The following is a 12,840-nucleotide window of genomic DNA, read 5'->3' on the forward strand; positions in this document are numbered from 1 at the left end:
GTATAGTATTACTTATTTCCTGTGTTTTCATGCATGTAGTTACCTTCCTTGGGTTAGAGTTTTCCTTCTAGTATTTACTGTAGGGCTGGAATTGTGGATATATATTGTTTGAATTTGCATTAGTCTTGACATATATTTTTTTCTCCATCCATGATGATTGAGGGTTTTTCTATGTATAGTAGTCTATACTGTAAGTTATACTGTAAGTTTTTATTAGATATTTTCTTTATTTACATTTCAAATGCTATCCCCTTTCCTCTTTTCACCTCTGAAAACCCCATATCCCATCCCCCCTCCCCCTGCTCACCAACCCACCCACTCCTGCTTCCTTATCCTGTCATTCACCTGCACTGGGGAATCGAGCCTTCATAGGACCAAGGGCCTCTCCTCCCATTGATGACCAACAAGGCCATCCTCTGCTACATAGATATCTGGAGCCATGGGTCCCTCCATGTGTACTCTTCAGTTGGTGGTTTAGTCCCTAGAAGCTCTGGGAGTACTGGTTGGTTCATATTGTTCTTCCTCCTATGGGACTGCAAACCCCTTCAGCTCCTTTCATCCTTTTTCTAGCTCCTCCACTGGGGACACTGTGCTCAGTCCATTGGTTGGCTGTGAGCATCAACTTCTTTATTTGTCAGGCACTGGCAGAGATTCCCAGGAGACAGCTACATCAGGCTCCTGTCAGCTAGCACTTGTTGGCATCCACAATAGTGTCTTGGTTTGGTAACTGTATATGGGATGGATCCCCAGGAAGGGCAGTCTCTAAATGGCCTTTACTTCAGTCTCTGCTCCACACTTTGTCTCAGAATATCCTCCCATGGGTATTTTGTGCCCTCTTATAAGAAGGACCAAAGTATCCACACTTTGGTCTTCCTTCTTCTTGAGCTTCAAGTGGTCTATGAATTGTATCCAGGGTATTCTGAGCTTTGGGGTTAATATCCACTTATCAGTGAGTACATACCATGTGTGTTCTTTTGTGATTGTGTTACTTCACTCAGGATGATATTTTATAATTCCATCCATTTGCCTAAGAATTTCATGAAGTCATTGTTTTTAATAGCTGAGTAGTACACCATTGTGTAAATATAGCACAGCTTTTTGTATCCATTCATCTGTTGAGGGACATTTGCATTCTTTTCAGTTTCTGTCTATTATTAATAAGGCTGCTATTACCTGCTGGAGCATCTTATGGGTATATGCCCAGGAATGGTATAGTTGGGTTCTCAGGTAGCACTATGTCCAATTTTCTGAGGAATCACCAATCTCATTTCCAGAGTGGTGGTACCAGCTTGAAATCCAACCAGCAATGGAGAAGAGTTCCTGTTTCTCTACTTCCTCACCAACATCTGCGATCCCCTGAGTTTTGGATCTTAGCCATTCTGAATGGTATGGGATTTCAGGGCAGTTTTGAGATTCATCTCCCTGATGATTCAGGGTATTGAGCTTCCCAGCCATTTGGAATTCTTCAGCTGAGAATTATATGTACCACATTTTTAATAGGGTTGTTTCTCTGTAGTATAACTTCTTGAGTTCTTTGTATATATTGGATATTAGTGGTCTATCAGGTGTAGGGTTGGAAAAGATCTTTCCCAATGTGTTGGTTGCCATTTTGTCCTATTGACAGTGCCCTTTGCCTTACAAAAGTTTTGCAATTTTATGAGATTCTATTTGTCTATTGTTGATCTTAGAGTACAAGTTATTGGTGTTCTGTTCAGGAAATTTTCTCCTGTGTCCATGTGCTTCAGGTTCTTCCCCAGTTTCTCTTCTATTAGATTCAGTGTATCTGGTTTAATGTGGAGGTCCTTGATCCACTTGGGCTTGAGCTTAGTAAAGGGAGATTGTAATGGATCAATTTGCATTCTTCTAAGTGCTGTGAACCAGAACTATTTGTTGATAATGATGTCTTTTTTCCACTGAATGGTTTTAGCTCCTTTGTCAAAGATCAAGTGACCATAGGTGTGTGGGTTCATTTCTGGGTTTTCAATTATATTCCATTCATCTAGCTGCCAGTCACTGTACCAATACCATGCAGTTTTTAACACTATTGCTCTGTAGTACTGCTTGAGGTCAGGGATGGTGATTCTCCCAGAAGTACTTTTAGTGTTGAGAATAGTTTTAACTCTCTCTCGTTTTTATTCCAGATGAATTTGGAAATTGCACTTTCTAAGTCTATGAAGAATTGAGTTGGAATTTGATAGGGATTTCATTGAATTTATAGATTGCTTTTGGCAAGATGGCCATTTTTACTATATTAATCCTGCCCATCCATGAGCATGGGAGATCTTTCCATCTTCTGAAATCTTCTTTAAGTTCTTTCCTCAGAGATTTGAAGTTCTTATTTTACAGATCTTTCACTTGCTTGGTTAGAGTCACACCAAGGTATGTAATTTGATTTGTGACTTTTGTGAAGATTGTCGTTTCCCTAATTTCTTTCTCAGACTGTTTATCCTTTAAATACAGGAAGGCTACTGATTTGTTTGAGTTAATTTTATATCCAGCCACTTTGCTGAAGTTGTTTATCAGATTTAGAATATAGAAAATAAAAACATTAAAAAAAAAGAAGTTCACTGATGGAATTTTTGGGGTCACTTTTGTATACTATCATATCATCTGCAAATAGTCATATTTTGACTTATTTCTTTCCAATTTGTATCTCTTTGACTTCCTTTTGTTGTTTAATTGCTCTGGCAAGGACTTCAAGAACTATAATGAACAGGTAGGAAGAGAGTAGACAGCTTTGTCTAGTCCCTGATTTCAGTGGGGTTGTTTCAAGTTTCTCTCAATTTATTTTGATGTTGTCTACGAGTTTGCTGTATATTGCTTTTACTATGTTTTGATATGGGCCTTGAATTCCTGATCTTTACAAGACTTTTATCATGAAGGGCTGTTTTATTTTGTCAAATGCTTTCTCAGCATCTAATGATATGATCATGTGGATATTTTTCCTTTGGGTTTGTTTATATAGTGGATTACATTGATGGATTTCTGTATGTTGAACCATCCCTACATCCCTGGGTGAAACCTTCTTGATTGTGGTGAATTATCATTTTTGATGTGTTGTTAGAGTCTCTTGGTAAGAATTTAAAACTTGTACTTGAAGTTCCTTTCACTTTTCTTGGGTTACCCCTGCTTAGGTTCAATGAAGGGAGTGGCCTGGGTTTCAGCTTTCCCTGCTTACTGTTGTGACCTTACTTGTGTGTCTATGTGTGCTTAAGATTCAACTATTACTGGATTTTAGGCAGCAACAGTTGACTCTATTCACTTTTTGTGTTTCTTTAGCTATCCTCTACCCATCAACCATTCCTTTGAAGATCTCTAAAGGCAACAAGCATTCCTGTGTTAGGAAGTGCTAAGAATCTTTATATCTACCCACCGTTCCCTCTGTTTGGAGCTTTTGAGAAATGTGTCACTCACTGTCCTATTTTTGGAATCTGAAGCAAACATTATCTTCTCAAGCTATCAACATTGACCAACTTTATTTTTTGTGTGTGGTTTTGGAGAAAGAATCTACATCAAAGAAGTGTTACCCTGAACTCCCGATCCACCTGCCTCTGCCTCTCAAGCACTGAGATCACAGGTATGAGTCAACATGCCCGACTCCTACACTGCATGTATTAACTGAATGTCTTGCCTTTAGACTGCTTTGACAAAAAAGGCCGTGAGCACCACCTCCACATTTTAGGACCATAGCTCTCTGTTCTTCTTCGAGTCCCATCAGAGATTACTACTCACCTCCCTCCAGACTTGTATTAAATATCACCTAAGGAGGCTAGAATGATAACTCATCAGTTAAAAGCATTTTCAGTCTCCTAGAGGACCCCCGCTTAAGTTCTTAGCAATTACAAGGCAGCTCAAAACCAGTTTTAAGTCTAATTCCAAGGAATCTGTTCTCTTCTGGCCTCCACAGGTAAGAGGCATGCATGTGGTACAGACATACATGCAGGTGAAAAACAATACATAGAAATAAGTGTTTTTGAAAAGTGACATACAGGCTGGAGGGATAGCCCAGCCAAGAAGGGCTAGGCTCACAAACAAAAATATAAAATGTGGCCTAAAAACAGATCTCCCCTCTCCTAAAAATACTTCTATCCTATCCTTGTTAGTAGTTACCACTCAAAAGGTTATCCATCTCCTCTGATTTCCCACTTGTCACCTATAAGGGCAGAGGGAATGTCTACTGTTCAGTGCTCTGGTTCCTAAAACCAGGACATCCTTGGCATATAGTAAGTAGCTGCTCAGTATCTGGGGAATAAATAACAGTTTTGTATTAGCCAAACTTAAGATTAGTGTACTGCAAAAAGGCGAAGTGCTAGAGACTGACCAGCAAGCACCACATGCACTAGGCAAGCACACTCAACACTTAGAATAACCCAAGTCACAGCTAAACTGATACTGTGAGGAGACTTGGAAGGCATGCTCCTGAGGCAGGAGACAAACTCTACACATAAGACCCTCTCTCAAAACACAACCACAAACAAGACCAGACTTTAAGAGTCACGGACAGGTATCATGTGTCCCTGCCTACAGAACCTTCCCTTTCCACAATGAGTTCACCCCAGCTTAGGCAGATGTGGTATCCACTAGTGAGAAAAGACTTAGTTTGGAGATCACAAAGAAGGTAAACCAAGCACAAACTCCAGCACTATGTTAGGTTCTTTATTTCTCAGAAGTGACTGCTAAAAGGAGAGAGATTGCAAGAAGAAACAGACAGAGGCAGAGAGAGTAACATGATGGGAAGAGGGGGGCACAGTAAACCACTGATCTGGTAAGTCTCAGGAGGCAAGCGCTCAAGGTAAAACAGAGTCCTGGAGAATGGTCTTAGGCCACAGGAAGCACTTGGTTTCCTTCTGTGTATCAGTCCTCCAGGAAGGTCTCTGCTGTAAGACACCAAATTAAATATTATGTACATCGCAGAGGGTCCTATGTAGTGAGCACCGAGGAGGTCATTTCACTAGATGCTTAGTTTTACCATCATAACTACACTGGTCAGTACTCTTTTACTTCTGCCATGTACTTGACCCATGTATCACTGTCACCTTTACTTGCTATTACCTCATCCTCTGTCTTCTGCTTCTTAGCTACTATTCCCATCTTGAGGGCTAGTTTGTTCTAGCCTCTACACTTGCCCACAAAGATGATCATGGGGTTTGGGTAGCCCTTCCTCTTCAGATTCCTTGGGCCCACTGGGATGGAGGCCAGTGGATCTGGTCACTGTGGAGTTAGCTGTGGTTCCTTGTGCTAGTGCCTCTGCTTCTGCCACTGCTTCTCATCCATCTCCCACTTAAACAGCTCCAGGAAGCTGCCATCATTGGCAAACAAGTTCACACCGCTAGACACTGGACAGGTGGCATTCCCTGTCCCAACTCAGCTTATCAGCTCATGCTGCTGCCAGCTGGGCCAGGTGCCTCCTGTTTTGGAGGTTCTTCCTGTCTCCCTCTGGCAACCATTTTGTGGCTGCATTTGTGGTATTTATAGAGGTTACAAGATGTCTCTGTCCAGGTGGTCCTAGCTTTTAGAATCTCTATTGAGAAGTCAGGTAAAATTCTGATGGGTCTTCCTTTGTGTGCTACTTTTACCCTTGCTGATTTTAAAATTCTTTCGTTGATTTGTAGATTTTGTGTTTTGAATATGTGCCAGGGAAGATTTCCTTTTCTGATCTAGTCTAATTGGTATTCTATAGGTTTCTTGTCTGCCTATATGCATCTCTTTCTTTAGGTTGAGAAGTTTCCTTCTATGATTTTGTTGAAAATATTTTCTGGACTCTGAAATGTCCAGGATTATAGGTGAGTCCACAACATCTACACCAACACCCAGCATGACTGGGACCCCCACTGGTGCCAGGAAAACATGAACTCATAACCTGCTTGAGGCAAGAATTCCTAACAGCTTGTACCTGTGCCTGGAACAGACCTGGAACTCTGGCTCCCCACCCGCTCCTGCAACACCCAGAGGCAGCTTGACTCCCAGGACTTCTTGACACCCAGAGGCAGCTTGACACCCAGCATCTCAGAATCACAGGATCACAGAGATACCTGGATTCTAAGGAATTCTGACACAACCAGGATCACAGGGAAGACAGGCTCCAGTCAGAAATAGCAATGAAAGTTGGCACTAGAGATAACCAGATGTTGAGAGACAAGCACAAGAATATAAGCAACATAAACAAATGCTACTTGCAACATCAAAACCCAGTTCTCCCAACACACCAAGTCCTAGATACTCTAACATCCCTGAAAAGCAAGATTCAGATCTAAAATCCCATCTCATGAATATGATAGAGTAATTTAAGGACATAAATAACTCATTTAAAGAAATACAAGAGAACACAGGCAAATAAGAAGCCCTTAAAGAGAAAACAAATAAATCTCTCAAAGAAATACAGGAATAAAAAATCAAACATGTAAAGGAATTGAACAAAACCATCCAGGATCTAAAAAATGGAAATAGAAACATTAAATAAAACACAAAGGGAGACAACCCTGGAAATTAAAACCTAGCAAAAATCTGGGCAGTCGTGGTGTACGCATGTAATCCCAGCACTCTTGGAAGCAGAGGCAGGAGGATTTCTGAGTTAGAGGTTATCCTGGTCTACAGAGTGAGTTCCAGGACATCCAGGGCTATACAGAGAAACCCTGTTTTGCAAAAACCAAATCCAAAAAAAAAAAAAAAAAAAAAACCCAGGAAAGATATCAGGAATCAAAAATGCAAGCATCACCAACAGAATACAAGAGATAAAAGAGAAAATCTCAGGCATAGAAGATACCCTAAAAGACTTTTAAATAACAGTCAAAGAAAATATCAAAAGCAAAAAGCTCTTAACTTGAAACATTCAAGAAATTCAGGACACAATAAAAAGACCAAACCTAAGAATAATAGGTATAGAAGAGAGTGAAGATTCCCATCTCAAAGGGTCAGCTAACATCTTCAACAAAACTATAGAAGAAAACTTCCCTAATCTAAAGAGATGTACATGAACATACAAGAAGCCTACAGAACACAAAAGAGATGGTACCAGAAAAGAAATTCCTCCCATCACATAATAATTCAAACACCAAATTCACAGAACAAAGAAAGAATATTGAAATCTACAAGGGTAAAAGGTCAAGTAACATATAAAGGGAGACTGATCAGAATTACAGCAGACTTCTCAACAGGGACTCTAAAAGCCAGACAATCTTGGGCAGATGTCATACAGACCCTAAGAGAAAAAAGTACCAGCACAAGCTACTTTACCCAGCAAAACTCTCAATTACCATAGAAGGAGATACCAAGAAATTCCATGACAAAACCAAATTTAAACAATATCTTTCCACCCATCCACCCTACAGAGGATAATAAAAGGAAGATACCAACACAAGGAGGGAAACGATACCCAAGTAAAAGCCACAAACAAATCTTCTCAACGAAAACCAAGAAGAAGAGAATCACACTAGCATAATTCTACCTCTAACAACAAAAATAACAGGAAGCAACCGTCATTGGTCCTTAATATCTCTCAATATCAATGAATTCAATTCCCCAATAAAAAGACATAGACTAGCAGTCTGGATAAGCAAACACGACCCAGAATTTTGCTGCATACAGGAAACACACCTAAGTGGCAAAATTGGACACTACCTCAAAGTAAAAGGCTGTAATTCTTTTTTTCCAGGCAAATTGCCTCACACACAAGCTGGAGTAGCAATTCTAGTATCCAATAAAACAGACTTTCAACCAAAAGTTATTCAAAAAAATGGGGAAACACACTACATCTTCATCAAAGGAAAAATACACCAAGAAAAACCGAACATCTGTGCCCCAGAAGGTCAACCACATATGTAAAAGAAACATTACTGAAGCTCAAAGCACATCTTCATCCTCACACAATAATAGTAGGAGACTTTAACACCCTACTCTCCAAAATGTACAGATCATGGAAACAGAAACCAAACAGAGACACAGTGAAACTAACAGAAGTTGTGAACCAAATGGATTTAACAGATACCTACAGAACATTTCATCCTAAAACAAAAGAATATAGCTTCTTCTCAGCACCTCAGGTAACTTCTCCAAAACTGATCACAAAATCGGCCACAAAAGAGGCCTCAACAGCTACAAGAAGATTGAAATAATCCCATGCATTCTATCAGATCATCATGGACTAAGGCTGGTCTCCAACAACAACAACAACAACAAAAACAAAAGGAAACCCACATGCACATGGAAGGTGAACAAATATCTACTCAATGATAACTTGGTCAGGAAATAAATAATTAAGAAATTAAAGAGATTTTTCAAGTTAATGAGAATAAAGTTAAAAATACCCAAACTTATGGGAAACAATGAAAGCAGTGTTTCTAAGTGCCTCCAAAAGCAACTACAGAGAGCTTACACTAGCAGCTTAACAGCACATCTAAAAGCTCTAGAACAGAAAGAAGCTAATACACCCAAGAGGAGTAGATGGCAGGAAATCATCAAACTTAGGGCTGAAATCAACCAAGCGGAAACAAAAAGAACCATACAAAGAATCAACAAACCCAGGAGGTGGTTCTTTGAAATAAAAAAATAGATAAACCTTTAGTCAGACTAACCAAGGGACACAGAGACAGTATCCAAATTAACAAAATCAGAAATGAAATTGAGAGCTAACAACAAAAACAGAAGAAATTCAAAATTTTCCAGATCCTACTACCAACACCCATACTCAACAAAACTGGAAAATCTAGATAAAATGGATGATTTGCTAGACAGATACCAGGTACCAAAGTTAAATAAGGATCAGATAAATGGTGCAAATACTTCCATAACCCCTAAGGAAATAGGAGCGGTCATTAAAAGTCTCCCAAACAAAAAATCCCCAGGAGCAGATGGTTGTAGTGCAGAATTCTATCAGACCTTCAAAGAAGACCTAATACCAATAATTCTCAAAGTATTTTATAAATTAGAAACCAAAAGAACACTGCCTAATACATTCGGTGAAGTAACAATTACACTAATACCTAAACCACACAAAGACTCAATAAAGAAAGAGAACTTCAGATCAATTTCCTTCATGAATATTCATGCAAAATTACTCAATAAAATTCTTACAAACTGAATCCAAGAACTCATCAGAACGATCATTCACCATGACCAAGTAGGCTTCATCCCTGGGATACACGGAATGTTCAATATATAGAAATCCATCAACATAATCCAGTATATAAAAAATGCAAAGAAAAAATGACCATCTTATTATATGCTGAAAAAGCTTTTGATGAAATACAACACCCCTTCATGCTAAAAGTATTGGAGAGAATAGGAATTCAAGTTCCATACCTAAATATAATAAAAGCAATATACAAAAAGCCAATAGCCAACATCAAACTAAATGGAGAGAAACCTGAAGCAATCCCACTAAAATCCGGGAAAAGACAAGGCTGCTCACTCTCTCCATATCTACTCAATATAGTAAGTACTCAAAGTTCCAGCCAGAGCAATTAGTCAACAAATGAAGATCAAAGGAATATATATTGAAATGGAAGAAGTCAAGATATCACTATTCTACAAAAGAACTCCTACAGCTGATAACAACTTCAGCCAAGTGGTTAGATATGAAATTAACTCAAACAAATAAGTAGTCTTCCTCTACTCAAAGGATAAACAGGCTGAGAATAAATTAGGAAAATAACATCCTTCAGAATAGTCACAAAAAATATAAAATATCATGGAGTAACTCTAATTAAGCAAGAGAAATATCTGAATGTCAAGAACTTTTAAGTCTTCAATGAAAGAAATCAAAGAAGACCTCAAATGATGGAAAGATCTATCATGCTCATGGTTGAGCAGGATAAACATAGCAAAAATGTCCATATTACTAAAAACAATCTACAGATTCAATGCAATCTCCATCAAAGCTCTAACTCAATTCTTCATAGAGTTAGAAAAAGAAATTCTCAGCTTTATCTGGAATAACAAAATCCCAGCATATCAAAAACCATTCTCAACAAGAAAATAACTTCGTAGGGAATCACCATCCCTGACCTAAAACTATACTACAGAGCAATAGTGGTAAAAACCACATAGTATTGGTACAGAGACAGACAGGTACATCAAGGAAATAGAATTTAAGACTCACACTTGAACCCACACACTTATCATCACTTGATCTTTGACAAAGGAGCTAAAACCATATAGTGTATAAAAGAGAGCATTTTCTGCAAATGGTGCTAGAGCAACTGGCAGTCAGCATGTAGAAGAATGCAAATTGATCCATTCTTATTTCTTTGTACAAAGCTCAAGCCTTTTTCCATGTCCCCCCCCCAAAAAACTCCATATCCTATCCCTCTTCTCCCTGCTTCTGTGAGGGTATTCCCCTACCCACCTACTACTTCCACCCCACCCTAGCATTCCCATACACTGGGGCATTGAACCTTCACAAGACCAATGGCCTCTCCTCCCATCATGCTAAATGGAGATGAACTGGAAGCAATACCACAAAAACCCAGAATGAGATAAGATTTTCCATTATCCACATTCTCTTTCAATTTCTGTATTGTAGTCCACCTTCTATGACATATTTACTTCAATAAGTCCACACCTCTTAGACAGTACCAACAACTGCAGAATAAAGATTCAAATTCCAGAGGCTATGGGGATGTATCTAATTCAAAACATCTGTTTTGGCTTGTTTTTATGTCAACTTGACACAGGCTAGAGTTATATTGGAAGAGAGAATGTTATTTGAGAAAATGACCCCGCTAGATTGGCTTGTTGGCAAGACTGTGACATATTTTCTTGATTGGTGATTGATGTGGGAAGGCCCAGCTCACTAAAGGGGTTTAAATACTCATTTGGATCTGTGTATGACAAGATGGCAAGGTGAGAAAGCCATGAAACAAAACAATATACTTCTTTCCTCCATAGCTTCTGCTTTAGTTTGTACCTCCACATTCTTTTGTTGAGTTATTGCCCCAACTTCCTTCAATGATAGACTATAAGTTGGAAGTTATTCATGGCCAAGTTGTTTTATTACCACAATAAAATTTCTAATTAAGCACCACACCACCAGTATTTTATTTTCTTTACTCCTAAAACATATCTCTTATTTGATCTCTCTCTTTTTTTAAATTTTTTATTTATTGAAAAGGGAAGTAAAGGGAAGTAAAAAGACTTTATGATAAAATTAAAGATTTACATGGAAACTATTTCAGATAAACACGTTAAAATTGGCAATTTTCATGGAAAATTAAGGATTAAAGTGGTAGACATGTAAAACATGGCTAGATTAATTGAAATATGGGATAGAAACATTTTATGATAGAATTGAAGATTTACATGGAAAATATTTCTTTTTTAATTTTTATTTATTTTATTTTGTTTTGTTTTTTTAATTTTTTTAAATTTATTTTCTATATTCTTTGTTTACATTCTAGAAGCCTTCCTCTTTCCCAGTCCACCACCCCATATGGTCCATAAGTCCTCTTCTCTCCATACATTCTCCTGTCTTTTCCCTTCCCTTTTCTCTGTCCTGGTACTCCCCTACAATGCTGGATCAAGCCTTTCCAGGATTAGGGCCCTCTCCTTCCTTCTTCATGGGAATAATTTGATATGCTAATTGTATCTTCAGTATTCAGAGCTTCAGGGCTAATTAATATCCTCTTATCAATGATTGCATTCCATGTGTATTCTTTTGTGATTGCGTTACCTCACTTAGGATGATATTTTCCAGTTCCATCCATTTGCCTAAAGAAATCACTGAATTCATTGTTTTTAATTGCTGAATAGTACTCCATTGTGTAAATATACCACATTTTCTGAATCCATTCCTCCATTGAGGGATATCTGGGTTGGTTCCAGCTTCTGGCTATTATAAATAGGGCTGCTATGAACATAGTGGAGCATGTGTCCTTACTGAATGCGGGGGAATCCTCTGGGTATATGCCCAGGAGAGGTATAGCAGGGTCCTCTGGAAGTGTCATGCCCAGTTTTCTTAGGAACCACCAGACTGATTTCCATAGTGGTTGTACCATCTTACAATCCCACCATCAGTGGAAGAGTGTTCCTCTTTCTCCACATCCTCGCCAATACCTGCTGTCTTCTGAGTTTTTAACCTTAGCCATTCTGACTGGTGTGAGGTGAAATCTCAGGGTTGTTTTGATCTGCATTTCCCTAATGGCTAATGATGTTGAGCATTTCTTAAGGTACTTCTTGGCCATCCGAATTTCTTCAGGTGAAAATTCTTTGTTTAGGTCTGTACCCCATTTTTAATAGGGTTATTTGGTTCCCTGGGGTCTAACTTCTTGAGTTCTTTGTATATATTGGACATTAGCCCTCTATTGGATATAGGATTGAGGAAGATATTTTCCCAATTTGTTGGTTGCCATTTTATCCTTTTGATGGTGTCCTTTGCCTTACAGAAACTTTGTAATTTTATGAGATCCCATTTGTCAATTCTTGATCTTAGAACATAAGCTATTGGTGTTCTGTTCAGGAACTTTTCCCCTTTGCCTATGTCCTCAAGAGTTTTCCCCAGTTTCTTTTTTGTTAGTTTCAGTGTGTCTGGTTTTACATGGAGGTCCTTGATCCACGTGGAGTTGAGCTTAGCACAAGGAGATAAGAATGGATCAATTCTCATTCTCCTGCATGCTGACCTTCAGTTGAGCCAGCACCATTTGTTGAAAAGGCTATCTTTTTTCCACTGGATGTTTTCAGCTCCTTTGTTGAAGATTAAGTGACCATAGGTGTGTGGATTCATTTCTGGGTCTTCAATTCTATTCCATTGGTCTACTTGCCTGTCCCTGTGCCAATTCATTGCAGTTTTTAACACTATTGCTCTGTAGTATTGCTTGAGGTCTAGGATACTAATTCCCCCAGAAGTTC

The 12,840-nt window shown here is 38.7% G+C and overlaps 1 pseudogene; it reads right to left on the minus strand.

Moving 5' to 3' along the window:
* Positions 1–4,943: 4,943 nt before the first annotated feature.
* On the minus strand, positions 4,944–5,447 carry LOC127674344 (telomerase RNA component interacting RNase-like; annotated as a pseudogene).
* Between the last annotated feature and the right edge of the window lie 7,393 nt (positions 5,448–12,840).

Source organism: Apodemus sylvaticus, chromosome X, assembly GCF_947179515.1.
Source record: "Apodemus sylvaticus chromosome X, mApoSyl1.1, whole genome shotgun sequence".
NCBI classification, from domain to species: domain Eukaryota; kingdom Metazoa; phylum Chordata; class Mammalia; order Rodentia; family Muridae; genus Apodemus; species Apodemus sylvaticus.